This window comes from Lissotriton helveticus, chromosome 7 (assembly GCF_964261635.1).
Source record: "Lissotriton helveticus chromosome 7, aLisHel1.1, whole genome shotgun sequence".
NCBI classification, from domain to species: Eukaryota; Metazoa; Chordata; class Amphibia; order Caudata; family Salamandridae; genus Lissotriton; species Lissotriton helveticus.
In genome coordinates, this window is record NC_136068.1 from 664,432,679 (window position 1) to 664,456,851 (window position 24,173).

The window sequence follows — 24,173 nt, forward strand, 5'->3', positions numbered from 1 at the left end:
GATACGATTTTAGACCAATCACATGTGGAGAGAGAAAGGAATCTATATACATCAATAAGTGTTCAGTGAGACTGCCCTGGGAAGCTACAATGGGCCTACCAGGGGGATTCAATAAGTCCTTGTGTATCTTAGGTAGATAATAAAATGTGGGAGTGACCGGATTTAGACATCTCAGAAATAAATGTTCGTCACTGCTCAGCATATCCCTGTTATACCAACTCAAAATCATGTCATGATATTCCTTAATGCTGTTGTTGTATACATATGCATTGACTTTCATGTAGGTATTGGGATCATTTAACTGGCGTAATGCCTCCTGCTCATACTGTGCTTTGGTGAGTAAAACGATATTCCCCCCCTTATCTGAAGGTTTACACACCAAAGAGGAATCCTCGCATAACTTTTTGAGTGCCAATTGTTTATTTGTAAAGTTTTGCTGCTCGTACTTAAATTTCATATTACTCCTCAAATTCCGTAAGTCCTGAATCACAGCCTCAGAAAAAGTATCTATGGCGTCTGTCCCCATCACGGGCATGAAAGTGGAGGTGGGTTTAAAGTTCGTAGCACCACCCCTCTGTTGCACTCCCATGTCCGTGATCAACTGTGTACTGTCTAACATGTCCTTGTGGCAGAAGGTATGTTGGCAGCACAACGAATCCGGTAAAACTGAGAGTGTTGGAACACCAAAGAGCGATCCAAAATGCAGATGTAAATTATCCGGTGGCTAGACATTTTGAGAAGGAACATGCACGTAACAGGGACCTGTTAACGTACTTCTGTCTAGATTCTGTCCCTTTCAGTGTGAGAGGGGGGGACAGATTACACAAGCTTAGGCGACTTGAGTCGCGATATATAATTGATCTGCAGAGTAAGACGCCGATGGGACTAAACATGCATGAAGACTTGGCTGTCCACTTGATATAACATAATGAAACTCAGATATGTATGGTGGATGACTAATCTTTGCTTCTTTTCTTCCATTCCCATGTACTATTGCCTGTATTATTTTACCATCATGTATTCTCGACTGGGATGAATAGGTGCCCCTATCAAACTATATCACAGGTGTGAAGTCACTGATAATTTAGTGCATATTCGATAAGCCCATCTGTGGGCACAATGTAAAGATGTATGCATTTTGATATTGCATGATCGATTTCGATCTATTTGGCTCGACAGACATTTATATTTTATAGATTATATAGTGTTTGGACTCCATTGTATTTATCGCACTTAACATATTAATAGTTATGGACCTATTCCAAGATGGCGGCTACGCTTTCAATAGTGTGTCCTATGTCTATGTCGAGTTGAAACTCACACGTGATGGTTTAAAATGCAATGCGACTTTGTGTTACTTTGTTTCATTACTGACGAAGGCCGAGTGCCGAAAGCGCGTTTTGATTTAATAAAACGGAACCGTGATATTACCCTGGAGTGCTGCTTCCTGATTCCCGCTTGATTGCGGGTTAGGACCTTTTTGGAGCCGATATTGTCGTCGGGTGCACCCCCGACTAGCAGGCACCAGCCAAGGAGTGCGACAGGCAGGTGCAAGTGGAGCTTGTATATATATACATATATGCAAAAACAGTCTTTCCCGAACAGAAAAGGCGGAGGCCACACAGGAACAGGTAGGAAGCCTTTAATTAACAAAAATCCACTAAGGCGTATGCATTTCGGCGTCTTGTTGCCATCATCAGCGCCGTGGAAAATGAAGGGAAGAAGGAAGCGGGTCCGCACCTGTAGGTGTCCTGCTGCCGTTGGATTGGCTGCCATAACTCCTCCCCCGTGAGGGGCTCCACAGCAGGTAGTTCGTCCAGTCGGTAACAGAACTACCGGACCCAGAATGCACAGTGTTATTCCAAGGTCCCGCGGCAGTGATGAAAACAGGAAGGGCCATTGAGCAGGGCGGTGCACTCCCGCTGTCCAGTGTTTCCCGGCTTGTAAAAGAAAAGAGCCTCCTTCCGTCCCCACCGCACCACCACACTTCCCAGATGTCTCTTACGCGGGGGCATGCGGCGGGTGCAGCTAGCCCAGGTCAAAGAACAGTGTCCTCAACACCGCGTCCATTTCACCCGGATGATGTGGTGGGCCTGACAGTGTCCACAGGACCAAGTCCCTTGCCGAAGCATTGCCAGAAACTCGTCAGGCCACTTGATGTGCGGGGGCCTCCGAACACGCCACTGGCAGGCGCGTAATTGATGCAAAAACAGTCTTTCCCGAACAGAAAAGGCGGAGGCCACACAGGAACAGGTAGGAAGCCTTTAATTAACAAAAATCCACTAAGGCGTATGCATTTCGGCGTCTTGTTGCCATCATCAGCGCCGTGGAAAATGAAGGGAAGAAGGAAGCGGGTCCGCACCTGTAGGTGTCCTGCTGCCGTTGGATTGGCTGCCATAACTCCTCCCCCGTGAGGGGCTCCACAGCAGGTAGTTCGTCCAGTCGGTAACAGAACTACCGGACCCAGAATGCACAGTGTTATTCCAAGGTCCCGCGGCAGTGATGAAAACAGGAAGGGCCATTGAGCAGGGCGGTGCACTCCCGCTGTCCAGTGTTTCCCGGCTTGTAAAAGAAAAGAGCCTCCTTCCGTCCCCACCGCACCACCACACTTCCCAGATGTCTCTTACGCGGGGGCATGCGGCGGGTGCAGCTAGCCCAGGTCAAAGAACAGTGTCCTCAACACCGCGTCCATTTCACCCGGATGATGTGGTGGGCCTGACAGTGTCCACAGGACCAAGTCCCTTGCCGAAGCATTGCCAGAAACTCGTCAGGCCACTTGATGTGCGGGGGCCTCCGAACACGCCACTGGCAGGCGCGTAATTGATGCAAAAACAGTCTTTCCCGAACAGAAAAGGCGGAGGCCACACAGGAACAGGTAGGAAGCCTTTAATTAACAAAAATCCACTAAGGCGTATGCATTTCGGCGTCTTGTTGCCATCATCAGCGCCGTGGAAAATGAAGGGAAGAAGGAAGCGGGTCCGCACCTGTAGGTGTCCTGCTGCCGTTGGATTGGCTGCCATAACTCCTCCCCCGTGAGGGGCTCCACAGCAGGTAGTTCGTCCAGTCGGTAACAGAACTACCGGACCCAGAATGCACAGTGTTATTCCAAGGTCCCGCGGCAGTGATGAAAACAGGAAGGGCCATTGAGCAGGGCGGTGCACTCCCGCTGTCCAGTGTTTCCCGGCTTGTAAAAGAAAAGAGCCTCCTTCCGTCCCCACCGCACCACCACACTTCCCAGATGTCTCTTACGCGGGGGCATGCGGCGGGTGCAGCTAGCCCAGGTCAAAGAACAGTGTCCTCAACACCGCGTCCATTTCACCCGGATGATGTGGTGGGCCTGACAGTGTCCACAGGACCAAGTCCCTTGCCGAAGCATTGCCAGAAACTCGTCAGGCCACTTGATGTGCGGGGGCCTCCGAACACGCCACTGGCAGGCGCGTAATTGATGCAAAAACAGTCTTTCCCGAACAGAAAAGGCGGAGGCCACACAGGAACAGGTAGGAAGCCTTTAATTAACAAAAATCCACTAAGGCGTATGCATTTCGGCGTCTTGTTGCCATCATCAGCGCCGTGGAAAATGAAGGGAAGAAGGAAGCGGGTCCGCACCTGTAGGTGTCCTGCTGCCGTTGGATTGGCTGCCATAACTCCTCCCCCGTGAGGGGCTCCACAGCAGGTAGTTCGTCCAGTCGGTAACAGAACTACCGGACCCAGAATGCACAGTGTTATTCCAAGGTCCCGCGGCAGTGATGAAAACAGGAAGGGCCATTGAGCAGGGCGGTGCACTCCCGCTGTCCAGTGTTTCCCGGCTTGTAAAAGAAAAGAGCCTCCTTCCGTCCCCACCGCACCACCACACTTCCCAGATGTCTCTTACGCGGGGGCATGCGGCGGGTGCAGCTAGCCCAGGTCAAAGAACAGTGTCCTCAACACCGCGTCCATTTCACCCGGATGATGTGGTGGGCCTGACAGTGTCCACAGGACCAAGTCCCTTGCCGAAGCATTGCCAGAAACTCGTCAGGCCACTTGATGTGCGGGGGCCTCCGAACACGCCACTGGCAGGCGCGTAATTGATGCAAAAACAGTCTTTCCCGAACAGAAAAGGCGGAGGCCACACAGGAACAGGTAGGAAGCCTTTAATTAACAAAAATCCACTAAGGCGTATGCATTTCGGCGTCTTGTTGCCATCATCAGCGCCGTGGAAAATGAAGGGAAGAAGGAAGCGGGTCCGCACCTGTAGGTGTCCTGCTGCCGTTGGATTGGCTGCCATAACTCCTCCCCCGTGAGGGGCTCCACAGCAGGTAGTTCGTCCAGTCGGTAACAGAACTACCGGACCCAGAATGCACAGTGTTATTCCAAGGTCCCGCGGCAGTGATGAAAACAGGAAGGGCCATTGAGCAGGGCGGTGCACTCCCGCTGTCCAGTGTTTCCCGGCTTGTAAAAGAAAAGAGCCTCCTTCCGTCCCCACCGCACCACCACACTTCCCAGATGTCTCTTACGCGGGGGCATGCGGCGGGTGCAGCTAGCCCAGGTCAAAGAACAGTGTCCTCAACACCGCGTCCATTTCACCCGGATGATGTGGTGGGCCTGACAGTGTCCACAGGACCAAGTCCCTTGCCGAAGCATTGCCAGAAACTCGTCAGGCCACTTGATGTGCGGGGGCCTCCGAACACGCCACTGGCAGGCGCGTAATTGATGCAAAAACAGTCTTTCCCGAACAGAAAAGGCGGAGGCCACACAGGAACAGGTAGGAAGCCTTTAATTAACAAAAATCCACTAAGGCGTATGCATTTCGGCGTCTTGTTGCCATCATCAGCGCCGTGGAAAATGAAGGGAAGAAGGAAGCGGGTCCGCACCTGTAGGTGTCCTGCTGCCGTTGGATTGGCTGCCATAACTCCTCCCCCGTGAGGGGCTCCACAGCAGGTAGTTCGTCCAGTCGGTAACAGAACTACCGGACCCAGAATGCACAGTGTTATTCCAAGGTCCCGCGGCAGTGATGAAAACAGGAAGGGCCATTGAGCAGGGCGGTGCACTCCCGCTGTCCAGTGTTTCCCGGCTTGTAAAAGAAAAGAGCCTCCTTCCGTCCCCACCGCACCACCACACTTCCCAGATGTCTCTTACGCGGGGGCATGCGGCGGGTGCAGCTAGCCCAGGTCAAAGAACAGTGTCCTCAACACCGCGTCCATTTCACCCGGATGATGTGGTGGGCCTGACAGTGTCCACAGGACCAAGTCCCTTGCCGAAGCATTGCCGGAAACTCGTCAGGCCACTTGATGTGCGGGGGCCTCCGAACACGCCACTATATATATATATTACCTACTGGCGGTCGCCAGTAGGTATATATAGTTAGGATTTTTTCTCTATGGGTTTTTTGAAAATTCTATGTCTAATAACTTTGGCGTTTGTGGACGGAATTGGCTGAAATTTTCAGGAAAATGGCACATTTTGTTTCCGAGCAGCCCTTGAAAATTTGGGGGGGGTTCGTCCAGTGGGGGCCGAGAAAAAAGGGGGGTCCCAAAACGTGTTTTTAACATTGAGTTTTCCATAGGGCGGTTGGCCTCACTTTTAGCCCGAACGGCTGAATGGATTTGCACGAAACTTGGCAAAATTGTAGGGACTGGTAGCCCGATGTGCCTTTTGTAGGTCTCAATATATGTGCTCCAGTGGATTTTGAGAAATTAACGTTTAAAAAAAGATATATATCTGTAACAGCGGACCGGTTAGCGCTCTGGTTCGCGGACTTTTCGCGCAACGGAGCTTTGTGAAGCGAAGCTGATTGGTTCTCCGGCGTCTGTCAACATTCCAAACAGTCCGTAGCGGCCGCCATCTTGTCTCTCGGTAGGATCGAGAGACAAGAGGAGGTCAAAACAAAGGGGGAAATAACTATAAGGGGGCATAGTAGATCCTCGCTGACCCCCTAGGTTTGATGTGGAGGTTTTAAAAGGGCCCCGCGGGGCAAAAAAAAATAATAAAAATAATAATTGAACGGCTGAATGGATTTGCACGAAACTTGGCAAAATATTAGGGACTGGTAGCCCGATGTGCCTTTGCTAGGTCTCAATATATGTGCTCCAGTGGATTTTGAGAAATTAACGTTCAAAAAAAGATATATATCTGTAACAGCGCTCCGCTTCGCGTAACGGAGGTTTGCGAAGCTGATTGGTCATTCTGTCACTGGGCTATAGTTGGGCTACATCTGGCTGATATTTGGGCTACATTTGTTTTTTTGTGTGTCTGGCGGCCATCTTTGGGCTACATTGGGCTACATTGGGCTTCATTGGGCTACATTCGGCTAATTAGCAAATAGCTCATCGCAAACTAGGAATGGTAAAGAATCGCTATTTATTCCTTAAAGTTCGCTATTTAGGAAATGCAAATAACTTTGATGATACATATGGCGGTTCATCTCTAACAAGATAAGAAGCATAGGGATAGATTTATGATGACTGGCGCATCACCAGGGATGTGTTAGTCATTCTGTGCCGCTGTTCCGTCACCTATGGTGTGCTGCATTTACAATGCGGCGCATCATGGGGCAAAAACAGCACAGATGCGTGATGTATCTGTGCCGTAAAGGTGGCGCATTGCTGGAGTTGTATCGCAAGTGTGATGAAGCTCCAGCAAGGGTCGGGGGTGCCCCTGTCGCAGGGTTTCTGTTCTCACACAGAACTGTGGACAGAGGATTGGAACCTCGGCGAATTAGGGTGTCCCAAAACTCACGTTAGTAATCAAAAACTATTTAGCAAGCTAGGTACAGTGTCACATTGGATATAACAAACTCTCAATGTTTAGACAATCCAGAATATGAACTTATAGTACCTCAGGATACGTGGAACTCATGAACAGTCGGTCGTTATATATTTCTTAGAAACCAGAACATGGAGTTAAGAAGAACACATGTGTATTTGAAATGTTTATTTACTAATGCCGTCTTCTCAGGCGTAGTACCTTAGATAATAAAAGTACACATATTATCAGTAGCAAAATTACCAGCATAGTTACTAGTACATAAAAAGTGAATGGTGATAGTATGTTAACATGCTGTAAATGAATAAGAGTTAGCAACACTTATAAGCAGCCGCGGGCCGTGGAGGGAGTTACGGTGAGGCAGGGAGGCGGGGAGGGGGAGAAGCAGGGTGGAGAATACAAGTACACATATTATCAGTAGCAAAATTACCAGCATAGTTACTAGTACATAAAAAGCGAATGGTGACAGTATGTTAACATGCTGTAAATGAATAAGAGTTAGCAACACTTATAAGCAGCCGCGGGCCGTGGAGGGAGTTACGGTGGGGCAGGGAGGCGGGGAGGGGGAGGGGCAAGGTAGAGAGGGCTCCACCCTGCTTCTCCCCCTCCCCGCCTCCCTGCCTCACCGTAACTCCCTCCACGGCCCGCGGCTGCTTATATCTCACCCTCCCTAATACACATATTATATTATTTGCTAAGAAGGTCTCTTTGTGTTGGTTTAGGGCGTGCCCATACTTTAGTGTCTTAGATTTGAAGGAATCACATCAGCATACACCAGCTCTCTCTTCATGTGAACCGCATCAACTGTTGTGTATGTGTGTTCGGCAAAGCAATATAAAACCCGCCTCATGCCCAGAATTGGCAGAAGTTGCACTTATGTTATGAGTATGAAGTCGTGGAGATCAGACCTCATAACAATTCTGTACCGTGTTGTTCTTGAAACTTTAGCACTCGCTGTACAGATATAGTTTAACAAGTAAAGCAGATAGTAGACCAATAACATATTATTCTCATGTAAACCACGATGAACTACTAGGTGGAAAGCTAAAGCAACAACTAAATGTCGTGTGCAGAAGTTGCAAAAAAGGAAAAATGGCGTTTAAACCGGTAATGAGCCCATGCTAACTTAACACGGTGTAAAGATATCCAGGACCTAGATGACACCTCCTCATGATCCGGAAACGAACTGAATAAGATAATAGAAGTGCCATCTCATGAGAGCAGATTGCAAGTTTATATGTGGACGGTCCGCAAGGTAAAGCATTAAAAAGTAGGAAAATTCAATGCTAAAGAAAAATAAAACAGCCAAGTACTTTATCGAGTCTTAAGCCAATAGGCAAGGTAAATAATAAAAACTTGACAATTAAGTCAATGAATTGTCAATGAAATGCTAGTACTCAGCATATGAAACATGAAAAAGGTCTATGACATAACTGTGTATGCAAAATAAGCTGCAACAGCCTCCAACAGGAAGTCACCGTCTTCATCCGAAAACAGTTCAGCCATCCAATTTAAAAGCGGAAAAGAACATACGTGCTCTCCCAGCACCGGATCCTCTATCACCATCAGAGGACAGCTCGGTGGGTTTTCAAGAAAGCTGTGTTCCAAGAAAGACTGTGCTGCCGCCAGTAAATTCCAGGGACCAAGTAGTCCATGCATCAATGCCACAGCCATAATCCTTTCGCCAGGACAAATCAACTCGTGAGTAATGATAGGAGTCATCAGCTGATTAAAGTCGACGTCAGGAGAAACCGGTCTGCAGAGACACAAATCAATGGCCCAATCGAAATCACAGGTCAGGCAGTGAAATACAGGCTGGACACAGGTGAAGTAGGAGAACCGAAAAGATAATCCATATGCCGTGCTTAATATCGCCAACGGCATTGTGCCATAATATTCTAGCATGCGATTGCGGAACAGTGTCAGCAGCTGCAGGGTCGGAGGTTGCATAGGAGGGACATCCATATTTAAAAATGTAAAAAAGCACAAGAGCGTCCGCTGGTAATGCAAGTAAAAATGCAATCCACGAACCAGAGTGGAGAAAATGGAATGAAAGGGAGCAGGGATGACTCCAAAGATTTTCTCAAATGAAGTCACGAGACCACTGGTAACAACTTTAAAAAAGTGTGCCAGGGATTTTGTGGAGGATGCGTTAAAGATAGTCGGAAACATGTTGCTGAAATTGAAAGGCAAACCTGTGTACGGGTGTTCGCTATGTGAAGTACGAAAGTTTCACGGGCCGAACTCAAGGCCACCTCTCTCTGAGACAAAAGAGCTCTTATTCTTGTCATGCCGTTGAAACGTGTCCCAAGGTTGGTATTTGTGGCCAGATTGAAAACTCCCTATGTTCATGTGTGGGAGGAAATAGAACATTTCTGCAGCAAATAACCCGTTCACTTACTGTTACGATAAAAGGAATACTTTTAATTAACTCAGAACAATCTTCATTATTGAGCATCAAATAACTACCATTTTCCAACAACTTGAACGTGGGGATGATAGCAGGAACTGGCGTGCCTTGCATCACGCAAGCCATATTTGGTCGGTGTTTGTTGCATGAATCGTGTAACTGTATGTGCCTACACATTAGTGAATGATCTGGCGTCTCAGTGCATTCCTCTCCATTCAGATAAACTTCTTGATCATCTTTGAAACATCTGTATGTGTATGGAAGCGACCAGACCTCATGAACAAAAGCACTACCTAAAGGTTCATAAAGACCTATTGGTATATATTTCATACAATTTGAAAACTTATATAAAGCAAAAGGCAGCGTTATTAAACCGTCGATAAGGCATGTTGCCAAAAAACCCGCAATCCTCTGCTGATGATGTCACTGAGCATGTCATGAATGATGTAATATGTGACATCATCAGTAGTGGATTATGGGTAATAGTATCTCTAGTTTACTCCCCTATAGCTGTCTTTCTTTTAACATAAGTGTGTGTTTCCTTCCCTTATACTTACTGTTTTTGGTTCGCTTCCAGTTCGCGTACCAGCGAGCGAACTAGGAAGCGAACTAAGAGAAATAGAGGTTGGCACAGTTCCAAATATTGTACCAATTTTTTAATAACGGGGAGGTAGTTCTGAAAAGAACTTTTTTTTTTATTTTTCTGAACATTTTTTTACTGTAAGGTTCCCGATTCGCGAAGCGGGAACGAAGAAAAAAAAATATTTAAAAAAATAATTATTCATAAACATATAAAATATATTTTTGGATTTAAAGAAGAATAAATTTTACAGCTACAGATATTAGCTGTTAAAAAACCAATGAAATTCACTGAAAAAACCATAGGTTATAGACCATATATAGTTAGGAATTAGCATTTACAAAACCTTGAAAATTCACTGAAAAAACCATAGGTTATAGACCATATATAGTTAGGAATTAGCATTTACTAAACCTTATTTTACTCACACAAAACCATTGAAATTCCATATATAGTTAGTTGCACTAACTATATATCGCGCACCCGCAATCCACTGCTGATGATGTCACATATTACATCATTCATGACATGGTCAGTGACATCACTGATGACATCACTGATGACATCTCAAATGACATCACTGATGACATCATCTAGTGTCTGTGTGTTTTTGTAAAGTTTAAATACGTTTTACATATTGAAGAATGACTGGATGTATGGAAGACTGATTGTGTGTGTGGCTGGCTGGGAGGTGTGTGACTCTGTGCATATCAATGTGTACTTGTATCAGTGATTGTATAAGAGAGTAAGTATGTGTTAGTATATGTGTGAAAAGTATGGTGTTCTGTGTTTAACTATAGATGAGGAAATCGAAGTGTGATTGATTCTTCACAGGACTGACTAGGTGTATGAGTGCATATGATAGTGTTCTAATAATAACTGACTGTATGTATGAGTAATTGTATGGGTGAATGAGTGAATGTGTGTGTAGACGTACGAATCAGTGAGTGCGTATGTAGTAACTGGTATTGTTGTGTCATGATGTCATCAGTGATGTCATTTGAGATGTCATCAGTGATGTCATTTCAGATGTCATTAGTGATGTCATCAGTGATGTCACTGAAGTATGGTGTTCTGTGTTTAACTGTATAGATGAAGAAATGGAAGTGTGATTGATTCTTTACAGGACTGACTTGGTGTGTGAGTAACTCCATGGATGAGTGGCAGTGTGTGACTGTCTGCATAGGTGTATGAGTGCATATGATAGTGTTGTAATAATAAGTGACTGTATGTATGAGTTATTGTATGGGTGAATGAGTGAATGTGTGTGTAGACGTAGGAATCAGTGAGTGCGTATGTAGTAACTGGTATTGGTGTGTCATGATGTCATCAGTGATGTCATTTGAGATGTCATCAGTGATGTCATCAGTGATGTCATTTGAGATGTCATCAGTGATGTCATCAGTGATGTCACTGACCATGTCATGAATGATGTAATATGTGACATCATCAGCAGTGGATTGCGGGTGCGCGATATATAGTTAGTGCAACTAACTATATATGGAATTTCAATGGTTTTGTGTGAGTAAAATAAGGTTTAGTAAATGCTAATTCCTAACTATATATGGTCTATAACCTATGGTTTTTTCAGTGAATTTTCAAGGTTTTGTAAATGCTAATTCCTAACTATATATGGTCTATAACCTATGGTTTTTTCAGTGAATATATATATATATATATTACCTACTGGCGGTCGCCAGTAGGTATATATAGTTAGGATTTTTTCCCTATGGGATTTTGGAAAATTCTATGTCTAATAACTTTGGCGTTTGTGGACGGAATTGGATGAAATTTTCTGGAAAATGGAACATTTTGTTTCTGAGCAGCCCCTGAAAATTTGGGGGGGGTTCGTCCAGGGGGGGCCGAGAAAAAAGGGGGGTCCCAAAACGTGTTTTTAACATTGAGTTTTCCATAGGGCGGTTGGCCTCACTTTTAGCCCGAACGGCTGAATGGATTTGCACGAAACTTGGCAAAATTGTAGGGACTGGTAGCCCGATGTGCCTTTTGTAGGTCTCAATATATGTGCTCCAGTGGATTTTGAGAAATTAACGTTTAAAAAAAGATATATATCTGTAACAGCGGACCGGGCAGCTCCCCGGTTCGCGGACCGGGGCGCGTACCAGAACTTCGCGTAGCGAAGCTGATTGGCTCTCCGGTGTCTGTCAACATTCTAAACAGTCCGGAGCGGCCGCCATCTTGTCTCTCGGTAGGATTGAGAGACAAGAGGAGTCCAAAACAAAGGGGGAAATAACCATAAGGGGGCATAGTAGATCCTCCCTGACCCCCTAGGTTTAATGTGGAGGCTTTAAAAGGGCCCCGCGGGGCAAAAAAAAAATAAAATTTTTTTGTTTTTTTTCGTGGGTAGCGCTCGGTCCGCGAACCGGGAAGCGTTCTGGGCAGCGTACTGCAATGAAAAATGAATGAGAGACTTTTCAAATGCAGTATGTTAATTGATTGTTGGTTTTGTTGATTATTTTTTATTTTTTTTAGTTTTTTAAGCAATTATTTATTATTGTGATTGTGGTTGAAAATTTAATAACATTTCTAACATTTAACTAGTTTATTAATTACATATAAAAATGATTAAAGACTCAAACAATTTTTTAATATTACATACAATTTTATTTTTCGGATTGTTTTTCAAAATTTAATAGAACGTCTAGCATTTGACTGTCCGATATGTCCTCTTGTTGAGTGAACATAAGTTCCCACATTTGACCGTCATCATAGTGAAGTAAATGATCCACAGATTCTACACATTGAACTAATTCATGGTCCCGTGATTCATCCATGAAATCTGAGTCATCATTGTCCTCAATATATTTTTCTGTGTTGTTCTCCAGAACAATTTCAAAGGAAACATTCTGCTCACCTTCCATTTTCTTGCTGTAATTTGCATAAAAAATAAATATATCAGTAGAGATAGGGCACTGTTGGGTTTAAGTTCAGACAGGTACTTGTGAGTTTATAACAGAGAAGTAATCTATGGGCACTGTATGGTTTCAGGCGTGAAGTAGTACTATTAAAAAGTGCCCGTGAAGAAGCCTAAGTAAATTCATAATTATACCACAGAAACCTAAATCAATCCATAATTATAATAAAGAAGCCTTTCTCAATGTCTAACTCTTACAGAGGGATAGTATATAACTATCTGAAAATGTTTTCAAATTTATAAAATAATATCTCACCTTCTAAAAACAAGTTTAAGTTGTGAGTGAAAATGATCTTGCAATGTAGTTCAGGAAGTAGTAGTCAAAATGGCTGTGTTTCTCTCTCTTCCTTTATATATATTCAGGTACATAACCAATCAAATGTCAGGTAAAAAAAGTAGAAAATGAAAGTAACATTTTCATTGGTTGTCAATTCCAACACTTCAGATGTGTTTTGTGAAGTAATTTACCTCAGGGTATTTAGAGAGGTCTACAGGCTAAATGACTAAATGGAATTCCAATCAAATTTGTGAAAATGGTAGGGATTGGTATGTAGTATGAGCTAATCTATATTTGGTGAAATTGTCTCCAGTGGCTTTTCTGTGAACTACTTTCCCACCTTTTTTGATGGTGCGCTTCCAAGGGAGCTACCCGGTACGCGAACCGTTGAGCGCCTCGGTTCGCGGACCTTAAGCGTTCCAGAAGTCCACCATTTTGTGTTTCGGTCGAATTAAGATACAAGATGGAGGGTAAATAATGTTCAGAATGGATAGAAGGGGGCACGGTAGACTTATCTTGACCCCCTAGGTTTTGTGAGGGTGGCTGAGGAGGCCCATATGTGCGAAAAAAAACCATTTTTTTTTAAAATTTCGCGAGGTTAGCTCCCGGTTCGCGTACCGGGTAGCGCCCCAGGGAGCGTACTTTGTTGAAAATTAGTGAAAAATGTTAGAGTACAATAATAATTGTGAGTGATCAGATGTAGGGTAGCTCTGAGAAGAGCTTTTGGGTTTATGGTACATTTAGGTACTTATAAGTAGGTACCAATGCACATTCTTAAATTCAGAGTGAAAATTCTGTTGCCCTCATCTGAGAAGTGAACTCCATCTCCTCTGTAGATATCTTGCATGTAGTAACGCAAGTTATTGTTGTACAGGGAGCCCATTCCATGGTCTCTCATGTAAGCTGAAACAGATTTGTTTACATGCTTCCTCGACTTCTCAATTTGTGGACAAAATTGGTTTGACCACCTCCATTTCTGTCTTTGGCATATATTTGAATATACCAAGGCAGTCTGAGGAAAAAGTGCCATTAATTGCTCAAAGGTGTCCTTTAAAAGCATTTCCAGACCTACACCAGTCAAAGTGCCCAAGTCATTACCTCCACAGTGCACAATTAACAGGTCAGGTTTGGGCAAATGCATAAAGGTTTTCACCAATGGTATCAATTGGTGACATTTTAATCCTCTGTGGCCAAACCACTTAATTTCCACATCTTGTAAATTGAGGTTAGGTAATTTCCTGTTTTCAACGTACCTTTGAGCCCAGTGAATATAACTATGTCCAACAATCCAGACAGAAAACATGGTGAGAGAAGGTTCTCCTGCAGTCAGATGAAGTGTGGCAATGAAATGGCAGTTGAAAAAATGAGAGTTTAAAATGAAAAAAACTGTGGAGTTTCTGTGTTCATGAAGCAGTAACAGTGATTGGTGGATTTTGATTGCTGAAAACAGAAAGTTAGGGTGCACGGATGAGTTATTTGAAAGATGTATTTTGAGTGGTCAATAAAAAATCATTAAATGAAAGAATGCACTGGATATGCAGGTGCACTGAGAGTTCAGAGTTCAATTGCAACAAAGTTGTGTGAACTTGCAAACACCAGAAGTCTTCCAAGAGGTGGTTGCCATGCAGAAAAGACAGAAAGGGCAGAGGGGGGAAGGGTTTTCATTTGAAAAAAAGTGAGGGAAGAGTTTTGATTGGGTGACATGAGAAATATGTGTGAAGAATTACAGCATTTCTGTGCTTTTGATAGCTGCAGACTCTGGAGTGCATACCTTTTGCTCTGCTGAAGACAAATTGGTGTGTTTCTGAGACTGTTTTCAAACTCAAAGTATTTGCTAAGGTGAGAAAATATTTCTTTAATTTAGATAGAGAATAGTGTGCTTTAAGGAGAAAATTATGAATTATGTGGCGCAAATTGCTTGTAAATATGCTCCCACATGTGCATGGAAAATTTTGATTTTGAATGTTTGTGTTACATAGCCATGTTAAAAGTGATACAAACATGCAGGAAAGGCAATGAAAAAATGCTTTTATGTGTCTTAAGGACATTTTAAGTAATTTTGCCATGTGCAGTGTTTTGAAATTATGATTTGAAAATCGTTTTTGGGGAAAAGGAATTGATTTAAATTTATGACAAGGACATAATGGTGTATGCTTCTTTATACGGCAATTGACTGTCCCTGATGTTATTTTTCCCATTTTAATGTAAGACCTTTCTCTGTGGCGCAAGTTGCTTGTAAATATGCTCCGACCTGTGCATGGGAAATTTAGATTTTAAATGTTTGTGTTACATAGCCATGTTAAAAGTGACCCAACCATGCTGGAAAGGCAATCAAAAAACGCTTTCATGTGTCTTAATGACATTTTAAGTCATTTTCCCATGTGCAGTGTTTTGAAATTATGATTTGAAAATCGTTTTTGGGGAAAAGGAATTGTTTTTAAATTCATGACAAGGACATAATGGTGTATGCTTCTTTATAAGGCAATTGACTGTCCCTGATGTTATTTTTCTCATTTTAGTGTAAGACCTTTCTCTGTGGCGCAAATTGCTTGTAAATATGCTCCCACATGTGCATGGAAAATTTAGATTTTTAATGTTTGTGTTACATAGCCATGTTAAAAGTGACCCAACCATGCAGGAAAGGCAATCAAAAAACGCTTTTATGTGTCTTAAGGACATTTTAAGTAATTTTCCCATGTGTAGTGTTTTGAAATTATGATTTGAAAATCGTTTTTGAGGTAAAGGAATGTTGTTAAAATTTATGTGCGCCATATGCCCCCAAATTTCTTTTTCAGGGGTGCAGCAGGGTGTTCTTGAGACACCCCTGCACCTTTGGAAAAAATTCCTAATTTGTGATGAGCAAATTGTTAATCGCAAATTGCACCTTCATTTATATGAGCCTCCTAGCCCATGGAAATGAATGGGTAATTTGCAATTAGCAATTTTCTCATCGCAAATTTGGAATGGTAAAGAATCGCTATTCCTTAAAATTCGCTTTTTTGGAAATGCAAAATAGTTATATGATACATATGGCGGTTGATGTCTAACAAGATAAGAAGCTTAGGGATACATTTATGATGACTGGCGCAATGAAGTAGAAATCACTTACTTCATTGGTAGAGCTTTACATGTATTATCTCCTCTGTATTCTTCATCAAGCGTAACTTTAATCTGCAATCCTGAGTAGGCCTCACTTTAAACAAACCTCTGGATAGGCCACATCTTATTGTTATCCTGAATTAATCATTTAAAATGCTAGGGACAGATTTATGATAGGTGTATGCCTCTTTTGCGCCACTTAGAAAACATTGTCCATGGGGAAAGGACTTAAAATGTCCTTAAGACACATGAATGTGTTTTTTTAAAACGTTTGCAATTTTTTTAGGTCACTTTTAACATGGCTATGTGACTCAAACAGTCAAAATCTAAATTCGCCATGCACAGGTGGGAGCATATTTACAAGGAATGTGCTCCATGGGGAAAGGTCTTATAATGTAATATGGGAAAAATGACATCAGAGACACTGAAATGCCTTATAGAGAAGCATACACCATTATGTCCTTGTCATAAATTTGCAAACCATTACTTTTCCCCAAAAACGATTTTCAAATCATAATTTGAAAACACTGCACATGTGGAAATGACTTAAAATGTCCTTAATTCAAAATTTGCGATTCCTTAAATGCAATGTATCAAACAAAAAATATGTAAAAAATGATATTAAGGATTTGGAAACTACCACCAACTTCTAGTTTGTGGTAAATTGCGAATTCTTTTCAAAAAGCATTTTTTTCCAAAAAACAAAAGGTCCCATATGACGCCCATACATGCCCTTAGGGCATGTAGGTGTGCCATATGCCCCCAAATTTATTTTTCAGGGGTGCAGCAGGGTGTTCTTGAGATACCCCTGCACGCTTGAAAAAATTCCTATTTTGTGATGAGCTAATTGCTAATCGCAAATTGCAACCTTCATTCCTATGAGCCTCCTAGCCCATGGAAATGAATGGGTAATTTGCAATTAGCAATTTGCTCATTGCAAATTAGGAATAGTAAAGAATTGCTATTTATTCCTTAAAATGTGCTATTTAGGAAATGCAAAATAGTTTGATGGTACATATGGTGGTTCATCTGTAACAAGATAAGAAGCTTAGGGATACATTTATGATGACTGGCGCAATAAAGTGCACATTACTTACTTCATTGGTAGGCCTTTACATGTATTATCTCCTCTGTATTCTTCATCAAGCGTAACTTTAATCTGCAATCCTGAGTAGGCCTCACCTTAAACAAACCTCTGGATAGGCCACACCTTATCGTCATCCTGGATTAATGATTTAAAATGCTAGGGACAGATTTATGATAGGTGTATGCCTCTTTTGTGCCACTGTGCGTCACTTTTATGATGCAGCGGCGGTGCAAAAGATTTGCTATGAGGCGACAACATAACAAATTGATGCATTTAGGCAGATATGTCATGGTGTAAAAAAAACGTACCACATGAAACCGATGCAGCAGTGATGCAAAAGATGCACCATGTCGTAAGACAGGCCTCACTTGGGGCCATATGTATCAAGCTAATTAGCATTCGCAAAGATCAAAATTCTACGAATTTTGGCCTTTGCGAATGTTAATTAGACAAATGGTATGTATCAAACAAGTTTGATGCAAAATAAGGAGTAGCAAAATTTGCTATTCCTTATTTTGCAATTGCACTGAAGGATTTGCAAATTTTGTGACTACTTAAATGCAATGTATCAAACAAAAAATATGTAAAAAATGACATTAAGGATTTGGAAACTATTGTGGTAAATTGGTGGTAATTTGTGAATTCTTTTCAAAAAGCTTTTTTTAAAAAAAACAAAAGGTCCCATATGACGCCAACACATGCCCTTAGGGCATGTATGTGTGCCATATGCCCCCAAATTTCTTTTTCAGGGGTGCAGCAGGGTGTTCTTGAGACACCCCTGCACCCTTGGAAAAATTCCTAATTTGTGATGAGCAAATTGCTAATCGCAAATTAAACCTTCATTCCTATGAGCCTCCTAGCCCATGGAAATGAATGGGTAACTTGCAATTAGCAATTTGCTCATCGCAAATTAGGAATGGTTGAATCGCTATTTATTCCTTAAAATTCGCTATTTAGGAAATGCAAAATATTTTGATGATACATATGGCAGTTCATCTCTAACAAGATAAGAAGCTTAGGGATAGATTTATGATGACTGGCGCATCACCAGGGATGTGCCAGTCATCTTGCGCCGCTGTTCCGCCACCCATGGTGTGCTGCATTTACAATGCGGCACAGCATGGGGCAAAAACGGCACAGATGCTTGACGCATCTGTGCCGTTAAGGTGGCGCATTGCTGGAGTTGTATCGCAAGTGCGATGCAGCTCCAGCAAGGCTCAGGGGTGCACCATCTCCACAATGTTGCGTCAAGACCTATGCCTGCTTCAAGCAGGCGCAGGGTTTTGACGCAGGTTTCTCCTATCTGATTGTAAATGCGGCACACCATGGGTGGCAGAGCAGTGGTGCACGTTAACTGGTGCATGCCTGGGGATGTGCCATTTAACATAAATCTGCCCCTTTACATTTAAGTATGTGCAGGGGACACAGAGTCGGTGAGGCTTATCCAAGGTTAAGAAGAGATGAGTCCTGTTCAGTGAAAGATTAGACATAGGCTTCACCTGCTCAGCATCGCTGGACATGGCTAAATAATAGCTGCAAAATGTTACTCTTGTTAAACAATTTTACTATTATAATCTGTGAGATTTGTCTCTTACTCTGCAACATCTCATTGTTGTTATCTTTCTTTAAAGATAAAGACAACCTCAACATGAGCGACAATCTGCAATCAGTTGATTTTGACCTCATCATTGAACTTGTAATTGAAACATCAGTGGATGTTGATCCCTTGGATGATTTAAATCCTGAGGATGAAGAAGAGCGTGATGAGGATGCAGATTTGTCAGAATTATATGATATAGGATGGGAAGCTGACCTGCTTGAGCCTTTGGAAATATAAACATTTATTTTTAAAATTTATAATTAATAAAAAGTAAAAAGGTAAACCGTTTAATTTAAAAATAAAGACACCTTCAAAAGCAGGTTATGTGTAGTGTCTTCAATAAAATATTAAAATATGCTCATAAAATTAGATCAGATTCACATATAAAATAGCATAGGTAACATAAATATAAATGTCATTTCTTTTCTGGTATTTCTGTATTGTAAATTTGCCAACGACTAAAAAATCTTCTAATTAAAATGTCAAGTAGTGTGTTAAGTTTTTTATCACTGTTACTGATTTACTGTTTGGTAATAATGGTTAATAACATTATTTATTATATTTTTCCACAGATTCAACTGCAGATCATTTCAAGATTTCACCATGCCTACAATAGAAAGACAGAGAAAGGCTGCAAAACGTCAAAGACAGCAGGTGAAAAAAAATACGCAGCAGTCCTCTAACAAAAAGATTTGTCAAGTCACGAAGAAAGCACCGGGTAAGAGCACAAAACAATTTATAAGAAATATGTGTAGTAAAAAAAATATTACTACAGAAAATGTTTCAGTCCATAAAACGAGAAGGAAATCAAATGGAAAAGAAAGGCCAATGAAAAATGTTACTGCTAGAGCAAGAGATAACTCTGTGCATGATAGTAGAAGGAAACAACAGTTTAGGGAGATTCGTAAACGAATGTTCCGGAACAGGATAATTGGCAATTTGTTAAAAAATATTAAGAAAGGTCAACAGAAACTGGTTTTTTATAAGACAAAAAAAAAAGTTGAGAAAGTTATTGATCAGGCATTTGAAATTAAACGTAAGTTATTTATTTTGATAATCAATAGAATTAGGAAGCTAAACAAGGCAATTTTTGATTTCAAAAGAAATAGTAGATGGAAGAGAATAGTTAATCGTAGTAATTTTTGTGAAGTTTTTTCTGGAGAATGGATGCATAGTTCAAGCTGTGAGGCATTTTTTAATGAGGAGAGTTATTTCCAGGATAATGATTTGGTGCATGCAGTTGACACCAGTGGTCGTGCTTATGAAGTGAAAGATGGTTGTCCAGTTGAAAAAGAAAAACTTGTGACAACAGAGGCAGAAGAGGTGTTAGGTAATGAGGTTTTAGGAAGACGTGCTAAGGGTCCTGTGTACACCTGGAAGTGTAGTAGTATTTGCAGTGTGCGACAGGATTCCATCAATTTGCTTTGTGATTTTGTACGGTCATTTAATAAGAAAAGTTTGAAGCAGAAAATGATGTTGTTGCAAGAATTAGATCCTTGCAGAGTAAGAGAAGTGACAGGTTTGCATGGACATTCACTGGCTTGTCTTTCCAGGAGAGTATGCCAGAGTGTTTTTCATCATTTCAGGATGCTAGCAGTGCATCATAACAAAGTGAGGAAATTAGTTAGAATGTTGTATTATGCTAAGAGTCCAGCAATTATGCTTAAACAATTATGCGCTGCTCTTTTGCATGGTTCTGAAATAGATGTGAAGAATATATGTGAAGAAATTGAGTTTTGTTACTTTGGAAGTAAAGAGGAGAATGTTGAAATTGAGCAAGAAGAAGAGGGTCATGTGGAAGATAGTGTACAGGTTTCCAGTACAGATAATTTCCAGAGGGAAATTGCGACGTTTGAGGTGAAATCAAGTGAGAGGCCTAATTTCACTTGTGTGTGTTGTCGACGCACTTATTATAAGAATCAGACTAAGTTAGTGGATTTATATGCAAAAAGTGAAAGGGAAAATAATAGTGAATGGAAGGATTTTGCTAAATACTTGATGGTAGAAAATTGTTTTGATTTGGGATTGGATCAACGTGTGTGTACTTATTGTTGTTGCAAATTAAATCAAAACCAGATGCCTGCTAGAGCAGTTCATAAAATTCTCGAATTGGTTGAGATTCCTTCTGAATTGAAGGATTTAAATACTTATGAATCTATTTTGATTCAAAGTATCCATCCCTTTCAGGCTATTGTAAGAATGGAGCCAAAGACAGGGAAATTGCCTCCATCAGATTTACAGAGAGGATTAAAGGGAAGAGTTGTTTATTTGCCTCTAGATTTGAAGAAAAACATTAACACAATTGGAGTAGAAAAAGTGGAAGAGGAACCTCTGGTTATCTTAGTTAATGGGGTTCCGACAAAGAATAAGAAAATATGGCAAGATTTAGTAGATGTTAGGAAAGTTAAAAAGGCAACATTGTATTTGAAAAAAAATAATAAATACTATAAGAATGTATATGTTGCAGAAGAGGAAGTAAGTGAGGAAGAGGATAGCGATTTGTGTGCTGGTCAAATTGAGAAAGTAGAACCCTCTACTAGTGAAGAAATATATGAACATTATAGTGTTCATCCTTTGCATTCCAAGGAAGTCATGGGGAATGCTATTGAGTTGTTTCAAATGAAACAAGCCAAAGGGAGTCCCATTAGTGTTTGGGAGGAAAGTTTGGAAGCTCGGTGTTTCCCACAGCTTTTTCCAACAGGTCAGGGAGGAAGATATGATGAGCGACCTCATCAAATTCCTGCTTCTGAATACCGGACTTTGCGATTGTATGCAGGAGATGCTAGGTTTCGACAATGCATTCCTTATTTGTTTCATCTCCTGTTTGAAAGCGATCTGTCTGGACTGTCATATGCAGTGAACCACATCTTGAAAAGTGGTATACACATGCAAAACATCTCGGCAAGTGACTTTATGGATAAAGTCAATGTCCAAGACAGTATTTTGGATTCTCACCTGATTAATCTCATGGCGTGTCAGCGTGGTACTAATGAGTACTGGTACCGTCGTCATGGTGATTTAAAATGTATGCTGAGGAACTTAGGTACTCCCACATGGTTCCTCACTCTGAGCTGTGCCGAGTATGGCTGGGAAGACTTACTTGAATTTCTACGAGAGGCAAATGCTAACGTAGATAACATCGAATTCAGGACACCTGGAGAACTGTGCTCTTTGGATCCAGTCAATGTATGTAGGTACTTCAATCATAGATTTGAAGCTATGATGTCTTTTATCATGAATAAGAAGAATCCACCTCTTGGAGAGGTGTTGGATTTCTTCTGGAGAAAGGAGTACCAAGCAAGAGGTGCTCCTCATATACATATGTTGCTGTGGATCAAGAATGCACCTAAATTTGGAACGGATCCAGAAGACTCAGTGATGAGTTTCATCCAACAGTATTCTACGTGTGCTGTTCCAAACGCAAAGGAGAAGAAAAGCCTAAGAGAAAAAGTTCTGCGTTTCCAAAGCCATCGATGTGGAAAGTACTGCCGTCGTAAATTCCGAAACAAGGACAAGTTCTACACTAAATGTCGTTTCGGCTTTCCACGACCGGTGATTTCTAAAGGAAGAGTAAACAGTTTGATGTCTTCGCTGCGACACAATGTCATGAAGAAATCACCTAAAAACACTTACAATTTGAAGAGGAACCAAGAGTCCAAGTACATCAACGACTACAACCCGGTGATTTTGTCCATGTGGAATGCTAACATGGATATACAGTTTGTGGCTGATAACTGTATGGCTGTGGCTCGGTATGTGACGTCTTACATCACCAAAAAAGAGAAGACAGAATTGAAGGATATGTGGGAGGACATTTCCCATGAAAAGAGCCTCAGCAAGAAGTTGTACAGTTTCAGTCTGAAGATGTTGTCGCATCGAGAAATCGGAGCGTACGAATGTTCTGACCGGTTGTCTTCAGCAAGTCTCTATGCCAAGTCCAGGAGTATCGTTTGGGCGAGTCTTGGTCTTGCAGCAACGCGTAATCGAGTTCTCAAACCTGTGCGGGAAATTGAGTATTTGGCGGAAAAGGAGCCAAACAGTACCGACATTTTGAAGACAAACATGTTGGATACATATTATCCAAATCGAAGCAGTCACCTCGAGAATGTTTGTCTGTATGAGGTTCTGCAAAATTACATATTCAAGAGGAACATCAAAGAAGATACTGAGAAAGGAGTGTATGCTGTAATAGGAAGTGAGGGATGTCTGGTCAAGCAAAGAAAATGCCACTTGGTAAACCATCGAAAATTGAGTGGTGAATCTCCTGAAAAAAAGGAGTTTTTCTATTTAGCACTTTTGCAACTTTTCAAGCCTTGGCGTGCAGAAGAGGAACTGCTTGGAGATTTCCTCTGTTACGAAGACTCTTTCAATGCCGCCAAGGAGACCATAGAATGTCCTGCTTTTCCCAAATATGTAGAAATGTTGAATGCGGAAATTGAGCAGGAAGCAACGATTGCAGCCGAGATTGCCAGAGACAGTTCTCAGGACAGTCAGAGTTCTGCTTCATTGAGTCAGGATCCACTAGGAGGACCTGTTATCGAAAATGAAGCTGCCACTGCTATGAATGAAGTGGAAAGAGCCATGGCACATGCTTAAGAGGATGCGGTTAACTTAGAAGAGTTGGAAAGACAACTCAACGTTGAGCAGAGGAAAATATATGACGAAGTTACCATGCAAATTGATCATGGATTAAATCATGATAAGAAAGAGTGCTCATGTACGTCGTTGAAGCCTGTCCAACTGTACGTGAGTGGAGAAGCGGGAACTGGAAAAAGTTTCCTCATTAAAGCAATTTCATGCTATTTGCAGGAAAGGACAGAGTCATCGCTGTCTTGTGTTGTCACTGCTCCAACTGGACTGGCAGCACATAATATTAAAGGGATTACTTTACATCGTTTACTGATGCTGCCAGTGGAGCATGACAACAAATTACAATATCACAAGCTATCTGGAGATGCTTGTTTTGAAGTTTCAAGAATCTTGAGGAAAATGAAACTTCTTATCATTGACGAAGTAAGCATGGTTTCCAATGTCATGCTTGCCTTTGTGCATTTGAGGATGCAAGAAGTTCTCAAAACAGAGTATGATGTGTTATTTGGTGGCAAACACATCATTGTTTTCGGAGATCTTCTGCAGCTGACACCAGTGAAAGGGCAACCTGTGTTCAAAATGCTCACGCATGAAGATACCAGGAAGTGCCTAGGCAGCATTGGCAACGTCAATATATGGTTAAACTTCAATTATGCTGAACTGCATGAAAATATGCGTCAGGCGAAGGATGAAGTTTACAAGACTATTCTACAAGATGTTAGAATTGGAAAAGTGACCGAGCATGGGAAATAAGCTTTACATGCACGATTACTGTCAAATTTATATCCAGAACAAGATGTTGTGCCTGAGAATATTTTTCAGAAAATTACTGAGAAGAAATCTGGAATATGTTTGAT